The sequence below is a fragment of the Procambarus clarkii genome, chromosome 76 (genome assembly GCF_040958095.1).
Source record: "Procambarus clarkii isolate CNS0578487 chromosome 76, FALCON_Pclarkii_2.0, whole genome shotgun sequence".
Taxonomy (NCBI): domain Eukaryota; kingdom Metazoa; phylum Arthropoda; class Malacostraca; order Decapoda; family Cambaridae; genus Procambarus; species Procambarus clarkii.
Genome location: NC_091225.1, coordinates 6,698,520 through 6,719,811, shown reverse-complemented (window position 1 = coordinate 6,719,811; position 21,292 = coordinate 6,698,520). Strand labels below are relative to the sequence as shown.

The window sequence follows — 21,292 nt, the reverse complement described above, 5'->3', positions numbered from 1 at the left end:
AACCCAAACAGGCTTTGAATAAGTCTAGTAAATATAAACCCAAGACTACTCCATCCACTGGGAAAAGAAGTGGAAATATAGGTACTTATTCGGTGTCTCCTTCTGAGATAACCAATGACTTGTCCACTAAAGAGACCAAGTCAACTAACCAGAGAAGGTGTCTGTTCTGTAATCAAGGACATGCCACTTACCAATGCTCTGTTTATCCTACTTATAATACTAGGACTAAAAGGTTGCAAGAAATACACAAGTGCACCAAGTGCATGGGCTCTCATGATCCCAAAAAATGTGTAGTGCAGCTGCGTTCATGCAGTAGATGCAACCAAGGTGTACATCACTACGCCTTATGTGAGAACTTACTATGAGAACCATGCCCGAAACGCTTTGCGTAATAGTGGCTTTAGGCATTGTATGTACTAGCTATACCTATAAGTTAAACAATCCTTGTAAATATTTATTGTATGTATGTACCTTACCTAAATAAAATTGTATTGTATTGTATGTAGAAAATCTTCTACACCAACCATGACCACTGGGGAGAATTCCACGAATTCTACCACAGTGCAATATTGCAAAGTGCATCAAGAAATAAATGTACTTGCTACTGAGTCAGGCAATAATACCACTCTGCCTACAGCTCAACTTAGACTAATAAATCGAAGATCTAGAGTTAACACTAGAGGTCTTTTTGATCAAGGATCACAGAAAACCTTCATTACACAACAGTTAGTAGAGCAGTTAAATTTAAAACCTGCCAAAAGTGTGAGGTTAAATATTTCTGGTTTCTTGACGAATAGTGGACCTCGTGAATACCAAGTAGTTAAGGTATTAGTGAGACTTGGATCTTCCACTAGTCCAATACAAGCGGTAGTAGTAGATAAACTTCCTACAGACCTGCAGGTCACAGGGTTAGCTCGCACTGTGAAACATCTTAGACGAAACCGCATGAGGCTAGCAGATTACAAAATAAATTCTGACTGCCTCACTGATGTTGGAATACTTATAGGCACGGATCATTATTACAAATTTATAACTGGATGCACCAGACAACACGGAATGAATTTGTTGTCATCTGCTGGAGGCAAATTGCTTACGGGACCGGTGCTTTTCCGACAAAATCCTGCGTCAACAAACCATCAATCTAATAACATAATAGTGGCGTGACTAGGCTTGGAACAGTCACCCCTACGTTTCAGAGAGATATCTGAAGATATTGAGTCTGATCCACCTGTACATCGTTTGTGGGATTTAGACACTTTAGGTATTATCCCTGAACAACCAAGCCCTGATGATATGTGTACTTACCAGCAATATCTGGACACAGTTGTCTATGAAAATAAACAATACTGGGTAAGACTCCCATGGAAGTTGAATCATCCACAACTTCCAGTTAATTATTTTATGGCAGCCTCACAATTGCAGTCTCAATTAGCACGACTACAGAAGCAGCCAGACAAACTGAACATGTATCATCAACTCATCCAACAACAACTTAACAGTAAATTTATTGAAGTTGTTGATAACGATGACCGAAAAATAGGTCATTATTTACCTCATCACGCTGTGGTGAAAGACTCATTGACAACACCTATTCGTATTGTCTTTAACTGTAGTGCTAAAGTAAAGCCAAGCAGTGTGTCTTTAAATGAATGTCTCCAAACGGGACCTAGCCTAACACAAAGGCTACATGATGTGCTGTTACGATTTCGCACTGGTATTTTCGCCTATACTGCTGATATCAGCAAAGCTTTCCTCCGAGTAGGTTTGCAGGAGGAAGATCGTAACTACACAAAGTTCCTCTGGATTAAGGACCCACTGGATCCTAACAGTGATATCATCACATATCGTTTTGCCTCAATATTATTCGGAGCTACGTCCTCACCGTTTCTTTTGCAAGCAACATTAGACACACATTTGAGGAAATCAAATAGCCCTTATAAGGCAGACATTAGCGACAACTTGTATGTCGACAATTTCCAGGGAACAACTAATGATCAAACTAATTTGGTAGAAATCTACCATGAGGCTAACCGTGAGCTATTAGGAGCCAATATGCCACTACAGTCATGGGCCTCAAATAATGAATTACTCAACCAGGTAATCGAGAAAGAATTTCCAGGTTATCAGGTGCCCAATCAATTAAAGGTTCTAGGCGTGGAATGGAACACCAGTACTGACGAGATGAATGTCAAGTCAGTACAAACCGATAACTCAACCCTTACTATGAGAACATTGCTCTCGTTTGTCAGTCAACCATTTGACCCTTTAGGCTTACTTAGTCCTATATTAATAAGGGGCAAACTCCTAATGCAGGAGTGCTGGCAGAAACATATGGGATGGGATGATCCGTTACCAAGTGAGTTACAAGCTAAATGGCAGATACTCACAACGGATTTTAATCAGTTAGGTGTTTTGAAATTTCCTCGTAATGCTTCAGGACCAAACTTACCCACCAATTTGCACGTTTTCTGCGATGCCTCTGGCAAAGCATATGGCGCTGTAGCCTACTTAGTTAATAGTGCACAATCAATTTTGCTCACATCTAAAGCAAGAGTTGCTCCCATTAAGAAGAGATCTTTACCTCAAATGGAGTTGACTGCATTGCTGGTGGGAGTAAGATTGGCTCACTGCCTGACAAAGACACTCAATAATATACACTTTGGTGAGATTGTCGTGTGGTCAGACAACGAGGCAGTCTTACAATGGGTAAGAAACAACAACAACAAGACTCCCTACGTCAGTAATTGTGTTAGGGAAATTCATGAGTTATCTGCTGGATATAAATTCAGACATGTCCCTACTAAGGACAATCCTGCAGATTATTTATCTCGAGGGTTAACGATAAAACAACTTATCAAGTCTTCGCTGTGGTTCAATGGACCTTCATGGCTTGTTGGTGGTCAGTGGCCCAAACAAAAGCCACAAGTCATAGTGACCAATATCACCACTCCCATGAAAGAACCAGAACCTCAACGAATCTTAGCCATTGATCCTCACAATTATTCTAACTTAAGTAAGTTATTAAGAGTGACTGCACATGTGTTTGACTTTCTTGCTAAGATAGGAATTCGACATAAGTTTCCCAATCCTATCCTCTACTGGATCAAACGTGCACAACAAGAGACATATGGAAGCGAATATGAAAATCTTCCAGATAAATGAACTAAGTCTCTAGGTCTCTGGTATGATGCCAACACTCATAATATACTAAGATGTTGAGGACGTTTGCTTCATGCAAAAATTGATCTGGACACAAAGAATCCAATTCTTCTACCGCGTCACCACATCATCACTAAACTTCTTGTTTTACATCACCATCAATATGGTACTTTACATGGTGGAGTGTTAGATACTCTCACCGACCTTAGACAAAAGTACTGGCTTCCTCAAGGTCGTCAGACAGTCAAGTCAATAATTAAATTCTGTGTAATCTGTAAAAGATACGATGCTAGAGTATGTCCTTACCCAGGACCTCCACCACTCCCTGAAGAAAGAGTGGTTCATCTTCGTCCTTTTGAAACCACGGGTGTTGATTACACAGGAGCCTTACTTCTCACTGGCAACCCAGATAAGATACCAGTGAAAGCATACATTTGTCTCTTTACGTGTGCTACAACCAGAGGCTACAACCAGAGGCGTACATTTAGAAGTGACTTCAGATATGAGTGCTGAAGCCTTCCTCCAGGCCTTCCGCAGATTTGCTGCTCGCAGATCTTGTCCCAAACTAATGATATCGGACAATGGTTCCAATTTTTGGCAGGAGAAGCCTGTCTGCGAGAAGTCTGGAATCACCCAGAGGTACAGTCAGTCCTGCAGAGACGACAATGTCACTGGAAATTTATAGCACCAAGAGCCCCTTGGCAAGGTGGGTTCTATGAGCGAATGATAGGCACAGTCAAGAAGTGTTTAAGAAAAACCTTACACAGACAAAAGGTCAGTTACTCCGAACTCCAAACCATTGTTTTGGAAATCGAGGCGCGAGTCAATAACCGCCCATTAACATACCTGTCTGATGATTTCACCCAGAGAGAGCCTCTGAGTCCCTCACACTTGATCCATGGAGGTCTACTGAGCCCTCTCATCCCTTTAGCCGAAGAGGACCCCGTAGACCCGTCACATGTGACCAGAGGTGACTTGGTGGAAAGCTACCAGCATCTCTCAAGGGTTATTAACAGGTGGAATGATGTGTGGACTCGAGAGTACCTCACAGCTCTACGAGAGTACCACTACGGAGCTTCGAGTCCTTACAATAAAGTACAGCTTAAACCAGGAGACCTAGTACTAGTCGACAGTGATGGACCAAGGTCAGAGTGGCCCATAGGCAAAATTGTTGCCATTCATCCAGATCATCAAGGTGTCCTGAGAGTAGTGAAAGTTTTATGCCGAGGCAACACTACTCTAAAAACTTTAGAGAAGCTGGTTCCTCTCGAATTGGCTGAACGAGAGTATCAACCAGAACTAGCTTCCCCAGTAGTTTCCGAGGACAGTAATTCTGATCCTCCGAGCAACCGCCCCACTAGAGCTGCTGCTCAACAATGTAAGCGGAAACTGCAAGCCTATTACAGCTCTGACCAGGAGTAAATCCCTTTACATCCAGTTTAAGCAACCATGATGATACTGTGGTGTGATGTCAAGTAACAAACCATTACAAGTCACTATGTCCCAGGACATTCTCATCACCGTGGATTCTGTTGTTTGAATTGTGTGATTTAAATCTTTAATTGTTGTATAGGCTATAAATAACATCATTTATCTAGAGTACCTGAGAGTTTGCAGACGTTGAGATTTTGTAACATACTCATTACATGTCATAGCGACACCAGTCTCAGAGTTTATTGTAAGCTTTCTTAATTATCAACTTTAAGTAATTCTTAATAACATGTTCCATTTAACATGAAATCAGCAAGACTTAAGTTTCTTGTATGTCCTTGACAAATACGGGACATTCGTTATGTGTGTACTAACATACTAACATACTAATATACTAATATTAATATTAACTTCGGGATGGGTGTGTCAGTACTCCACATTACACTGTGACCCTAAAATTCTCCCCCCAGAGTTATGTTGGAAATTTCCAACACTAATACAACACTGTTGTATTATTATTAATTATTACTAAATCTACTAATCATTGTAGTAATTAAAATTAACCAAACGTAGGGTTCACATGTACTAATAATTACATCTGTACAATAAGGCTAGAATTCTTACGTCACCAGACGCCAGTATTGCGTCAGATTCCATTGTAATAAACACAACTATATCCAGTGTGTCTGAGAATTGAGTTTGATTCTCTATAAAACAACGGTGTTCTGTGCGATAATTATTTACAGATAAACTGATCCCCAACTAATGCCAAATAGAGCGCTTATAGTTATAACTGTTATCTGGTAATAAATTTAACGTCACGCGTGAATGACCTGGAGAGACTTTAATTCATCTCCATTGCTTGTTTACCATCGTAAAACGGGCAAATAATAATATTTAACTCCTCTGAACAATAAACCCGTCCTTATCCGAGCATTTCAATCACAACTGCGATAAATGATATTATTCGTAGTAAATAATTTGTGTATCAAATGCGGGACGCGGAGCGGGGCAGGGGAGATGCCAGTACACGAGGCGACGCCACCGAGAAGAGACGCCATTACCCAAGCCACCGGGGTAGATGCCACCAAGAGCGGAATACGAAAGTCGCCACTGTGAGGTGTGAAGAACAGTTGCAGACAACAACTTAGCTGGTGCCAGTGTCACTTTATACGCCATGTTGAATTGTCAAGAGAATTAACTTGACATTCAGCCAGGAACCTGTTAATTTGTTCCGTGTAGCACAACGTGACCGGCCAGAGAAGCGCGTCTACATCTAGGCTAGGCTCGACACCACTTGTTCGTTACTACGACGCCTGAACCTAGGACGCGAACTTCGGCAAGCTTTAACTTACACAGTGCCCTATTAGCTAAACCCTTATTCCTGTTTGATGCATAATTTAGGATAAGGATATAGCTGGGTAGCTTGTCATCACACAGAGCGACTATAAAAAACCACAGGTTATTATCTGTCTCCATTCTCTAATTTAATTTTCTTGAACATAGATGTTTAGCAGCTTAATATGTTGCTACTGAATATATTTGATTTGCAGCGTGTGTGAAGAATTCCCCGAGCTGTCATTTCCCGTGTTAATCATCTCCCAGTGTTCCATGATGAGTTCAGGAGATTCCGAGGATGAGTTATAAGGGATGTCTTGGAAAACGTCTTCAAGCTAAGACCCTTTTCCGTATTCTTTAAATTACATTATCTGTAATACATTATTTTTGCGGATCACTGTTTTCTGGATTAACATGTGTTTATTATAATTATTAATTTATCATGTTCATAATCTATGTTCTTATTGGTGACAAATACAATGATTCTATAATTGGTCATAGGATTAGATTATTGCATAATGAACTGGTGCACGAACCACACTAGTTCCTGGACATATATGAAGTTCCAGTAATAACCCCCAATGTAGGTGTTTGAGGCTTTGATTCAGTTAAATTATACAGCCCATTAATTATATAAGTGATCATATTCTCTAGTATTTTATCCATAGTTACTGGTTCATCTAGGAATTTTCTAATGATCATATGTTATTAGTTTCCCTCTTTACTATAAAAGCGGGTGGTCCTTCGTAATAGAATTTCATTACATTAATATTTAAATAAATAGAGTCAAGCCCCAAATGTCCCACAATAGAAGCCCTAAACCAGAAAATAATAAATACAGAATATGCGGTCATATTCAATGAAACATGTTTGAAAGAAAACCTGCTGCCAGTATACACCAATATATATATATATATATATATATATATATATATATATATATATATATATATATATATATATATATATATATATATATATATCACTTTAGAACACTTTCCCACCAGGAGACTCGAACCCTAGCCAGCACAGAAGCCTTCCAGCAACTGGCATAACACGTACGCCTTAACCCGCTCCACCACCCGCTCAGACCCTTAAAAGAGATGGTAATTTTGGAGTATTTAAATACCCCAAAGATCAACACCTCCCAAGAGCACCAGAGCAAGTGAGGGGTCATTTATACGTTAATTTCATCAAGTCCCTGTTAATATGGGAAGACACAGTGTCTCTGCTTAAGGCACAACTCTCCTAAACACGAGAGTTAAGTATAGCAGAGATTATAGCAGTGTCTCTTAAGCAGAGACACTGTGTCTTCCCATATTAAAAGGGACTTGATGAAATTAACGTATAAATGACCCCTCACTTGCTCTGGTGCTCTTGGGAGGTGTTGATCTTTGGGGTATTTAAATACTCCGAAATTACCATCTCTTTTAAGGGTCTGAGCGGGTGGTGGAGCGGGTTAAGGCGTACCTGTTATGCCAGTTGCTGGAAGGCTTCTGTGCTGGCTAGGGTTCGAGTCTCCTGGTGGGAAAGTGTTCTAAAGTTGTATACTTAACTCTCGTGTTTAGGAGAGTTGTGCCTTAAGCAGAGACACTGTGTCTTCCCATATTAACAGGGACTTGATGAAATTAACGTATAAATGACCCCTCACTTGCTCTGGTGCTCTTGGGAGGTGTTGATCTTTGGGGTATTTAAATACTCCGAAATTACCATCTCTTTTAAGGGTCTGAGCGGGTGGTGGAGCGGGTTAAGGCATACCTGTTATGCCAGTTGCTGGAAGGCTTCTGTGCTGGCTAGGGTTCGAGTCTCCTGGTGGGAAAGTGTTCTAAAGTTGTATACTTAACTCTCGTGTTTAGGAGAGTTGTGCCATATATATATATATATATATATATATATATATATATATATATATATATATATATATATATATATATATATATATATATATATATATGTCGTACCTAGTAGCCAGAACGCACTTCTCAGCCTACTATGCATGGCCCGATTTGCCTAATAAGCCAAGTTTTCATGAATTATTTGTTTTTCGACTACCTAACCTACCTAACCTAACCTAACCTAACTTTTTCAGCTACCTAACCTAACCTAACCTATGAAGATAGGTTAGGTTAGGTTAGGTAGGGTTGGTTAGGTTCGGTCATATATCTACGTTAATTTTAACTCCAAAAAAAAAATATTGACCACATACATAATGAAATGGGTAGCTTTATCATTTCATAAGAAAAAAATTAGAGAAAATATAATAATTCATGAAAACTTGGCTTATTAGGCAAATCGGCCCTTGCATATTAGGCCGAGAAGTGCGTTCTGGCTACTAGGTACGACATATATATATATATATATATATATATGTATATATATATATATATATATATATATAAATATATATATATATATATATATATATAAATATATATATATATATATATATATATATATATATATATATATATATATATATATATAAATATATATATATATAAATATATATATATATATATATATATATATATATATATATATATATATATATATATATATATATATATATATATATATATATTTAAATAAATTTTATTATGTATTAGAAATGTGTTTAAAATTAAGAATTATGTTAGGTGTTTACGTTTTGCTTCCAGTTATTTCCACTTGCAGTATGAGGGTTAAAGTATTTATGGAATGCCTGGGAATAACCAGAGCATGGGTTCGAATCCTCCTCATAGCTTTTACTGATTTTCTCACTGATACATCACGTTATTGTGATGTATGACATTATGTAGCAGTTGTTCTGCTACTTGTCAAAAAAAGACATTTAAAATTGTCTAAAAAATCATTATAATTTAAAAAAGAAAAAAGTATTTGTGTTTAAATTCTTGCTTCAGTAATGCCAGCAGTTTTTTTTCGTTTAGTGATCTCTTAACCATCATGCAAGTATCCAGAACTTGTCTCTTTAATTATTTTCCTTAAATTAATACAAGTTGATCCTCCAGAATGTATATTTTTCTTACATTACGATTGATTTCCTTAGTGTTCACATATTTTCTTAAAACCGACTGTGATAATTGAAATTCTTGTGCTTCATGTTTTTTTTCAGTGTTGAATGGCCTTTTTGTGAGAAGATACACATATACTTTGCAGTATTATATTTCATCTGGTTGTCCTTAATTGTCGTCCAAATAATTCGTGTTTATCAGTTTCATATTACTTTTATACCACTTTTTTAGTACTACCTATTCAATGAGTTTACTTGAGAAACTAATTTACTAATTTAAACTAATTTTACTAAATTTAAGCTAATTTTTTTTAAGTTTTTGCTACCCACTCACCTGAGTTCAGTCTGACAATTTCAGTTTTGAACAGTATTGTTTAGAGCTGTGCATTTATGCAAGGTTTAACTAAAATTTGTGTTCACAAGTAAATTCAGTTGTAATAACAATGACGAACCATGTAGTAGTCCAATCTGGGACAGACAGAGGAGCAACTGAAACAGTAGCTCTATGTACTAGGAAGGAAATGGCTATCCGTCTCTTCCCCAGTGAAGCTAGTCTTTTAGAGTCTTGATTAAACAAAGTAGAGACTAAGGTAAGACCTAAGTACTCCAACCCTGCTCATGCTGATTCTTTGACATATGTATGGTTCGTTTTTTATAATACTCAAGATAATGCAAGAGTTTTGGGAAAATCCTAGTAAGCTTTAATTGTTATTATTCTGTGAATATTCAAATATTTACTTTAATTTATTTTTTAATTGACTTTAATATTATATTATTTTTCTTCTGAGTTAGTTAGTTAGTAGTGGACAGTATATATTCTGATTCAGCTGCTAGAATTTATCACACGCAGTTGGGTGGGACAATTTGTAGCTTAAACCACTTTGAGGTGGATCCTTCATAAACCAGAAATTGTTTACATTGTCTTGGATATATAAATTATAAATCATGCCACATATGGCAGTCTAATGTACTATTATTACAGCAAATTAAATTAATAACTACTAATATTATGTCTACAATGTAAAATAAAGGGGGGCCTTAGCTGATATTGTTGGTGGGTGTTACGAACCCAATTCCATCGTCGGAGCATGGAGCAGCGACGTCAATGCCATCTGTGAGTCCGCTCCCGAAACCCCCCACAAAATGGACGACGTTATCTAGCGGTGGCAGGATGATACCAGCATGAGGCGCTAGATTCCTGTCATGGTCTGCTTGAGAGGTAGCATGTGCTGACATCTGGTGAGGTGGCGCCTAAAAAATCAGCGCCATCTATTGTAGGAGGAGTTGTATGTCTATGTCCGAGTCCGTAAGTGGTATTTCCTAGTGTCCCAAGTACTGAAAAGTTTACTGATGACGTGTCTGTATCCACAGAGGCGACGTAGGGCTGCTGTGGTACGAGGACAGTCAGTCTACCCAGGGCAGCCAATATCTCTCTATTCCATTCTGCTTTACGGAAGCAGTGAGCCGCCGAAGAAGAACTGTGTTGTGTTCTACTGTCTGCCCTAGAAGTGGCAGTGACGGAATTCGGCGTACCCGGGACTGGCTAGCAGAAGAAAAGACTGACAGTAAGGTGCTACGGAGGAGTGTAACTAGCGAGTTGCAAGAAGCTCCTGCCAAGGGTTAGCTACCCTTGTATTTGTTCGTGAAGAGACCCAGCAGCGCGAGGCTGATATTTTCTGCTAGCACCAGGCTGGAGAGTGATTGTGGGCGTTCACGAGGAAGCACCTTGTGAGACTGTGTATAGGCTGGCCCATGGCTAGGGTAGACTCGTTGTTGTTTCCCAGTATTGGTTGAGGACGGTACTGTGTGTTGAGGAAACACGAAAGCTTACAAGACTGCATCAATTGAGCATCAAGGAGCCCTTAGTGTCCCATGAGAGACTCACTTGTGTATATATTAAGTGTAGTAATACTCCTTTAGGATTATATATAAGGTGATGGGAAAGTGATTATATTGATAATTGATAAGTTGTCGTATTCAATGCAACCCCCCCCCCTTTGTGTTTTACTTGCATTACCGAGCTCACTCCTTGAAAACCACTACTAACTTGGGGCCGGATACCAGAACTTTAGTTCCACCAGCAAAGAACCTGGTTGCGACCCATTGCGGCCGCAACAGTGGGGCTTGCTAAAACTGTGTAATTGTAGCAACGGAATTGGGTGTGGCCCTGTGCCTCAGAGTGCCACGTAATGGTGGCTGTCTGGAGGCCTACAAGGCTTGATGTACAGCTAGTGGCTGCAATCACAGTTATATTGATCTGCTCAGCTTCTTGTAACTCCAACTCGCAATTACCTGCCAAATGTAAGGAATTAATAATGGTTCCCCAAACATATAAGTACAGGTAAGACATGCATTATGTGTGTGTAATGCTGAGTAAACTCCCTTTGTTTGGGGATTTAATCCCACGTGTTAACGATATTTCCTACAATAACAATGGCCAGTATTAAATGCAATAGAAATACCGAAAATTTTCTTCCCTTTGTTCATGAGATCTTCGGTTGGGCGGATCGTAGAGGATCCTGTGTCGAAGCTCGGAGAAAGAACCGTTTGTGTTCTAAAATTTGTCAGGGAGTGCTTCCTCAATGTGTTTACAATTTGCTGCGATGTGCGTGACGACGCCTCTAGGGGAGCCGTCCTAAAATATTTGGTGGTTCTATGTATATTTAAGGAATAGAGAGTTAAGTTACATTCCTGTTGTATTTAATTATATTCAGTCCTAGTGAACACTTTTTTATTAAGTTTGAATACTAGAATGAAGTTTAAAAAGAGATGAGATGTATAATATACGTGTCGTTGTATGATGTCACGGAATACCCATTCTCATTTTCTTTAATGGGTAACTTATGTTATCATGTGTGTCGGATTTCCGACATATTCCTCTCCTTCAGAATTATAGTGTTGCTTTAATTTTAGTTTGCATCGTTGTGCAGCAGTCAGCTCAGGACCGACGTCCCTTACTGGCTCTTCGGGTGCTGGAAGTCGTTGAACGTCTTCTTTTCCTGACAGTTCTAATGGAACTAATTTCTCTAATGATTTGAGAGTAGTGTTGCCTCGGCATTTTACTTTCACTATTCTCAAGGTGTCCTGGCTGTCTGGATGAACAGAGACTATTTGGCCTATTGGCCACTCTGAGCATGGCCCATCGCTGTCCACCAGAACTATGTCACCAGGGTTCAAGTTAATTCTGTCGTAGGGGTTGTTTGCCCCGTAATGATACTCCCTCAGAGCAGTAAGGTATTCTAGAGTTCATACGTCATTCCACCGACTTATCACCTCTGATAGATGTTTGAAACGTTGAACCAAATCACTCTCTCGGACATATGAAGGATCCTCTGGTTTCTCGTCCGTAAGGGACACTAGGGTGCTAGACACTAGGGAGACCTACCTTAATCACAGCGCTGAGGGCTGTGGCGCCGTCCGTGAACAACTTGACAGAACAGGGACCTGAGGCTCACTTTAGCCACAGTGGTGAGGGTTGAAGCGCCCTCTGTGAAGAATTTAACAGATCAGGGGAGCTGAGGCTCACTTTAGCCACAGCGCTGAGGGTTGAAGCGCCGTCCATGAAGAACATGGCGGAACAGCGGGGCTGACAGAACAGTTACAGCCCTGCTCCTGTGCCAGGTAAGTCCACTACGGGCTCACCATAGCCCGTGTTATTTGGAAATTTGTTCCCAGTAGCTGAATCTTAAACAACAACAAAAAGCGGGCTGAGACTCACCTTAGACACAGCGGTGAGGGTTGTGGCGCCGTCCGTGAAGAACATGACGGAACAGCGAGGCTCCGACACTGCGGCCAACACAGCTTCTACACCACCGCTCAATAGTGCTTGAGTATCGCGAATCTCTGCCAAGTGCAGTGTGTTAACGTAAGTGTCTAATATGTTTGTTATATACACAATATGTGCCCAGAGGGATAAAGTTCTACATATCATGTTACTAGATATCATGATTACAACAAAGTACTCGCTCCTACAGAATGAATCATGCAAATACAGATTATAAATAAACGAAGATCTCTTTATCTCATACCATTAAGAAGTGACATCTGCGTGACAGCCACCAGGAAATTGGCAGCCAGTAGCAGCTGCAGTAACATCCCAACAACCAGCAGTCAGTGAGTGCTTTATTGTAGATGGATATTATTTCCGCAAACGTCTGAATCAGCTATGAGGGAAAGAATTGTAGCTTACATCATATTTGTGAAATCTTCTTTATAGGAATTCTGAGGGCTTGCACACTATTCAATTTAATGTAACAATTATTTAAATACTCCACAATGATATTTTAAAATATAATTGAATACAGACAAAGGGTCACAATAACGTGGCTAAAGATATGATGACCAAATCACACACCAGAAGATGAAGAGACGACTACGTTTTGGTGCGTCCTGGACCAATATCAAGTCGATTGTGACAATCGACTTGATAATGGCATTGGGTGGACCCAAACGTCATAATCTCTTCCTCTTTTAGAGGAAGACACGAAGGCGAAGACTTTTTAATACTGGTCTCCTCCTTTGTTTCCTCTTGACTTTGTTTTAGCTGTCGTAGCTACTCCCGTAGGGAATCCAACCTTGTCCTCAGAGCTCCACATAGACTCAGCAGTTCCTTCACTTCACCTTCTATTATTACTATGATAGCACAATCGGAGCTCCAGGTAACGTACCCTCTCACTGTGAATCCCTGCATCTGACGGACAAAACTCGGTGATAGTGAGTCTTGAAGTGATGGTGAGTATTTTTCCGTTTTTATTTCCCTCACGATTTTTGTATCATAGGCAAATTTGCAAAGATTGCTCCTCAAACCTGACTCTAAATCATTTATATATATATTATGAATAATAGACGTCCCAGGAAAGGGCCTTGAGGCACTCCACTTACAAAAATTTTCCACTCTAACTTATCCCCATTTATACTAACTCTTTGTTTCCCTTGGGATAGCCATGCCCTAATCCAACATAATAAATCACCCCCAATACCGTGAGCCTTTATCTTGTTAATCAATCTTTCATGTGACGTTGTATCAAAAGCTTTGTTCAAGTCAAGGTACACAACATCACATCCCTTACCACTATCAGCTGCCCCAATTATGCTGGAATAAAATGATAGCAAATTTGTTAAACATGAACAGCCATTTTTAAAATCATGCTGTGAATCAATTATTCTGTGAAATGGAAGAACCTAGCAAATACAGTTATATCAGAAAGAATACCAGGAAGTAGCCTAATTGAACAGGCACATGCAAATGACCTGCTACGGATGTGCGACAGGTTTGCCTTAAACCAGCAAATAGTAGAACCAACTAGGAAGGAGAACACGCTGGACCTAATTATCACTAATAATGAATTATTCATCAGGGGACATAATGGTTACATATTCCTGCTACTCAGATCACAACTTAATTGAAGTTCTGACAAGAATGGGGAATAGAACTTCAAAACCAGTCCTGATTCCCGGTGGAGGAGATTTCAGCAAATTCAACTTCAATATTAAACAGATAAACTAGGAACAAATAAACCAAGAATTCACAGAAATAAGCAGGGAAGAACAGCTAGAAAATGCAAACCTGAACCAGTGCCAGGAAAAAATAAGCTCAGTCGTACTAGAAACATGCTCAAACCGCATTCCCCTAAGAAAAAAAGAGGAAGAGATGCAGATTGGAACGGGAACGTTGTTCCCTCTATAGGCGAAGAAAACGAATAACGGAACAACTTGAGAATCGCATCCTATCTCAAGAACGGCGAAGAAGGTTAGGTAGAGAAAAATTAATAATTCAACTAAAGCTACAAGAATCGTACAAAACCCAGGAGAGGCAAAGTGAGCAAAAGGCCCTCAGTGAAATAGAGAGAAATCAGAAATATTTTTTCTCCTATGCAAAATCCAGATCAACAACCACATCTAGTATCGGATCCCAGCGAAAGGGAGATGGAACTTTCACAGATGACAACAAAGAAATGAGCGAGTTACTGAGGAAACAATACGACTGTTTTCAGCGAGCCACTAAACTCACTAAAGGTTGATAACCCAAATGAATTTTTCATGAATATGACACCAACATCATATCATATATCAGACGTCACCCTATCCCCTACTGGATTTTGAGGAAGCCATAAACAGTATGCCTATGCACTCTGCACCAGGTCCTGATTCTTGGAACTCTATATTCATCAAGAACTGTAAAAACCACTATCGCAGGTCTTTCACATCCTTTGGAGACAAAGCCTAGATACTGGCATTATTTCTGACATACTAAAAACAGAAGAGATAGCACCACTCCACAAAGGAGGCAATAAGGTAGAGGCAAAAAATTACAGACTGATAACACTAACATGGCACATCAAAAAAATCTTTGAGAGAGTGCTAAAAAGTAAGATCACAAAATACATGGACTCACAGCATCGCCATAACTCCTGACAACATGGTTCCAGGAGAGGGCGCTCTTGCCTGTCACAGTTGCTGGACCACTATGACATGGCATTAGATACCATGGAAGACAACAAAACGCTGATGTAATTTACACAGATTTCGCAAAAGCCTTTGACAAATGAGATCATGGGGTTTTTGCATATAAAATGCGTTCAAAATGAATTACCGGAAAAATAGGCAGATGGATCTATAATTTCCTAACTAACAGAACCCAATGTGTAATAGTCAACAAAACAAAATCCCGTCCATCAACCGTGAAGAGCTCAGTCCCCCAGGGTACTGTGCTTGCTCCAGTACTTTTTCTCAACCTCATATAGGACATAGACATGAACACAATCTATAGTACTGTATTATCTTTTGCAGATGACACTAGGACTTCCATGAGAATAGATAACATAGAGGACACGGCAAACCTCCAATCAGATGTAAATCAGGTCTTTCCATGGGCTACAGAAAATAACACGGTGTTTATCGAAGATAAGTTCCAACTCATGCGCTATGGAAAAATGAAAAATATGAAAACGGAAACCACGTACAAAATGCAGTCAAATCATAACATAGAACGAAAAGGCACTGTAAAGGATTTGGGTATACTCATGTCGGGAGACCTTACTTTCAAAGAACACAATAAAGTAGCCGTCACAACTGCAAGAAAAATGACAGGTTGGATAACAAGACCCTTTCACCATAGAGATGCTATACCGATGATGACACTTTTCAAGATGCTAGTGCTCTCTAGAGTGGAGTACTGCTGCACAATGACAGCCCCTTTCAGAGCTGGAGAAATTGCTGACCTAGAGAGCGGGCAGAGATCTTTTACTGATAGAATCCACTCAGTAAAACATCTAAACTACTAGGACCGACTAAAGAGTCAAAATCTGTATTCTCTTGAGCGCAGGCGAGAGAGATACATAATAATCTATACGTGGAAAATATTAGAGGGGCTGGTCCCAAACCTGCACACAGAAATAACACCACATGAGACCAGGAGGCATGGCAGGATGTGCAGAATACCCCCGTTGAAAAGCAAAAGTGCAACAGGTACTCTGTGAGAGAACTCTATCAACATCGGAGGCCCGAGACTGTTCAACACGGTTCCACTACACATAAGGGGGCATAATTGGCCGACCCTTCTGAGTTCAAAAGAGAACTAGATAAACACCTCCAAAGGATACCTGATCAACTAGGCTGTGATTCATACGTCATACTGCGAGCAGCCGCATCAAACAGCCTGGTTGACCAGTCCAGCAACGAGGAGGCTTGGTCGACGACCGGGCCGCGGGGACGCTTAGCCCCGGAAATACTCCAAGGTAACTCCAAGGTCCAAGAAGGGAATAGACTCGTTCCTCTCAATGTTTGCTGATGATGCAAAATTATGAGGAGGATTAAGACAGAAGAGGATAGTATAACACTACAAGATTGAAATGGAAATTGAAATAAGTTTATTGAGGTAAAATACACACAAAGGGATGAGGTAGCTCAAGCTATTCTCACCCCGTTCAGTACATCGTGTTAATACATACATAGACACACATCACAAGCAATAAACGTATTACCGAACATTCTGAGAGATAAACATATACATTTCCTCCTTTACACAAGTAGTATGGTATCAGAAGTACACACAAATACTTTTATGATCTAGGTATACTGTATAGACAATTTTAGAAGATGACCAAGGCAAACTGAAGGAATAGTGCAACAAATGGCTACTACAGTTCAACCCAAGTATATATAAGGTGATGAAACTAGGCAGAAGAAATTAGGAGGCTAGACACTGGGTACCGAATGGGAGATGAAGTCCTTCACGAAACGGACAGAGAAAAATCTAGGAGTTGATATCACGCCAAACCTGTCTCCTGAAGCCTACATCAAAAGAATAACATCAGCGGTGAATGCGATGCAGGGTAACATCAGAACTGCCTTCAGAAACCTGTGTAAGGAATCCGTCTGAATTGTATACCACATATATAAGGTCAATCCTGGAATAAGCGGCCCCAGGATGGAGCCCATGCCTTGTCAAGTACAAGACGAAGCTGGGAAAAGTGCACAGCTTTGAAACTAGTCTAGTACCAGAACTGTTGTTGTTGTTGTTTTAAATTTAACTACTCAGACCAAAGTGTCCATGTAGCACGGGCTACGGTGAGCCCGTAAAGACCCCCAAGAACTAGGAGGCATGAGTTATGAGGAACAGCTACATGAACTGCACCTCCCATCGCAGGAAGAGAGAAGAGCTCGGGAGACATGATCACAACATACAAAATTCTCAAGTGAATTGACAGGGAAGACAAGGATGGATTATTAAACATGGGTGGTACTGGCACAAGGTTACACATATGGGAGCTGAGCACCCTGATGAGCCACAAAAACATTAGTCAGAACCTTTTCATTGCCAGAGTACCTAGTAAATGGAATGCACTAGGAAGTGATGTAGTGGAGGTTGCCTCCATACACAGTTTCAAATGTAGATATGATAGAGTTCGAGAAGCTCAGTAACCTGTACATCAGTAGATTGACGGTTGATAGACGGGACCAAAGAGCCAAAGCTCAACCCCCGCAATCACAACTAGATGAGAACAAATGATCGGGATTCCTCCCTTGCTCTTAAATAATTCAATTGTTGCCTTAAACCTCTGTATCAGTGCCTCACTCCTAACTCTTCCTAAATCATTTCCACCATGACTGATACAAATAAAAGGTTTGTTCCCATTCCCAGCCATAATATTCTTCATGTTGATAACAGTATCACCCATTCCTGCTCCTTGATAGCAAACCCTTAACCTCTTTCCCCTGTCTCTGGCACAATATGCTATATCCAAATACCTCACCTGGGTATCTCCCACAAACAAAATTTTCTTGGCTACTTCCTTTACTTTGTGAGCACCTTGAGGGATCTGCTCTCCTTTCGTTGACTTGCCTTTCGAGGGAACCGCAAGCTCCCTACAGCACTCGCCTTCCAGCACACCGTATGAGTTGTAAGTTTTTAGGACATCGGCAGGCGGCCTTGCCAGAGTCTTCTTAAGACACTTTGCGACATTCCAAGACGAAGATTTGTTAATACTGGTCTCCTTTGTTTCCTCTTGAATTTGTTTTAACTGTCGTAACTATTCCCATAGAGAATCCAACTTTGTCCTCAGAGTTCCACATAGACTCATCCGTTCCTTCACTACACGTTATTTTTATTACTATGTTAGCACAATTGGAGCTCCAGGTAACACACCCTCCTCACTGTGAATCACTGCAACTGACTCACAAATCTCGGTGATAGTGAGTTTTAAAGTGATGGTGAGTCTTTTCCCGTTTTTATTTACCTCTCGATTTTTGTATCATTGGCAAATATTGCTGCTCAAACCTGAATCTAAATCACTTTATATATATATATATAAATATATATATATATATATATATATATATATATATATATATATATATATATATATATATATATATATATATATATATATATATATATATATATATAAATTGGTGTATACTGGCAGCAGGTTTTCTTTCAAGCATGTTTCATTGAATATGACCGCATATTCTGTATTTATTATTTTTTGGTTTAGGGCTTCTATCCCTCTAACTATTTTCTTAGCATCAGGGCTTAATTGAAATAGGAGTTCTCCAAAGCTCATTTTCGTACTTTTAAGGTGAAGAAAAGAAGTGATTTACTATAGAGTGTATTACACTTATTTGTATAATTTGCACGACGTTTCGAACCTCCATGGTTCATTCTCAAGTGAACAGATCTTACAATACTAGTTGATTTTATACCCGCATTAGGTCAGGTGATAATACAATGAAGGTGAAAACATGGGGGGATACATAAGGGATAAACATAGGGGCTGCAGAAGGCTTATTGGCCCATACGAGACATCTCCTATCTAAACACAAAGATTAATCCAGTGTAATTGGCCTGTTATGTTGGACATTGTCTTCTGTGTTGGCATCGTTATGTTCTTGTCTTGTCCTTACTTGTCCTTAGTAAGGACAAGACAAGAACATATATATATATATATATATATATATATATATATATATATATATATATATATATATATATATATATATATATATATATATATATATATATTTCATTGAATATGACCGCATATTCTGTATTTATTATTTTCTGGTTTAGGGCTTCTATCCCTCTAACTATTTTCTTAGCATCATGGCTTAATTGAAATAGGAGTTCTCCAAAACTCATTTTCGTACTTTTAAGGTGAAGAAAAGAAGTGATTTACAATAGAGTGTATTACACTTATTTATGTAATTTGCACAACGTTTCGAACCTCCATGGTTCATTCTCAAGTGAACAGATCTTACAATACTAGTTGATTTTATACAACTGAAATAAAAATCAATAAAGAATCTGAAAGACGTAACAATAAGAAAAGCCGACAAAACAGCAGCATATGTATTGATTCCTACCCATAAATACATGAACAAAATTAGCGACATCCTTAGTGACGACTCCAAATTTCAACGAATCACGAGGAACCCCGTAGCAGACCTTAAGCGCAAAGTAAACAAAACAATTACAGCAATCAACGCAAAGAAAGGTAGTGTGCATTTCAATAAACTTCAAGGCGACTATGGCTTAGGATATGCTTACGCAATGTTAAGACGCATAAACCAGGTAACCCACTACGCCCTATAATCAGTCAAATACCAACCCCAACTTATCACCTGGCAAAGAAACTCAATGAACTCCTAACTCCATACACTCCAAGTAAGTTTAGTCTACAATCATCAGCAGATTTCCTAGAATTGATCAAATCTACCCAGCCCGATGGAATCATCGCTTCCCTGGACGTTGAATCCCTATTTACCAACGTCCCAGTCGACACAACCATAGGAATGATACTGGACAGAGTATACAGAGACGAGAGCACCCCCAAATTAGACATACCTGAGCCACACTTGAAAAGTCTTCTCGAAGCATGTACAAAGGAAGCCCCTTTCATCAGTCCACAAGGAGACATGTATTTACAAATAGACGGAGTAGCAATGGGCTCCCCCTTAGGAGTTTTATTTGCTAATTTTTATATGGGAACCATCGAAGACAGGGTCTTCAGTAGCAGACTAAAACCAACTGTATACTGCCGTTATGTAGATGACATATTCGTAATAGTAAAAGACTCAGATGAACTAATTGACCTAAAAAGACACCTAGAGAGAGAGTCAGTACTCCGATTTACACATGAAAATAGTGAAAATAACAGTCTGCCATTCCTGGATGTACTAATAACAAAAACAGGAACCTCTTTAAGCACCAACGTATATACCAAGCCCACCACACATAGGATTATGCCTGAACGGTAGAAGTGAGTGCCCCCAAAGATACAAAGCCAGTGTTCTCAATGCTTATATTCGTCGAGCGCTTACCCACTGCTCTGAATGGAGCATCGTGAGTAGAGAGTTTGAAAGAGTAACTCAGGTATTGGTGAACAACGGATATAGCAACGCGGAAATAAACGCTGCTATAAGAAGACACTTGGACCGTTGGTATAATTCAGAACCTAGAACAGAAACCACAACACCTCCAATAAAATTATATTACAAATCAACCATGCACAGTGAACATATAAAAGAGGAAAGAATAATGAAAGAAATAATCCGTAAAGGAGTAAAAAGCACTACTCCTAACCAAAACATAAACCTGATAATATTCTACAAAACCAAGAAGACTTCCGAACTCCTTATCAAAAACAGCCCGAAGCCGACGGAGAACCCTCTACAGCAGTCAAGCGTTGTATACATGTACACTTGCCCCACGAAGGATGTAACCTTCAATGTAAGTACATAGGTATGACGTCGACCAAGCTGACGAGGCGTTTGACATGCCATCTTCAATCCGGTGCCCCTAGGAATCACATGAGACAAGCCCATGACATTACTCTAACAAGAGAAATGTTGAAC

General features: G+C 39.6%; 1 long non-coding RNA gene across 1 annotated transcript in view; it reads right to left on the bottom strand.

The window, feature by feature from the left end:
* Window positions 1-21,292, bottom strand: part of LOC123771586 (uncharacterized) — a 91,249-nt gene that overhangs the window by 25,421 nt on the left and 44,536 nt on the right. Inside the window, exons 2-3 of the long non-coding RNA XR_011224840.1 lie at window positions 12,967-13,101; window positions 12,657-12,781 (exon numbers count right to left, since the gene is read on the bottom strand). This is a non-coding gene — a long non-coding RNA (uncharacterized lncRNA). The remainder of the gene's footprint in view (window positions 1-12,656; window positions 12,782-12,966; window positions 13,102-21,292) is intronic.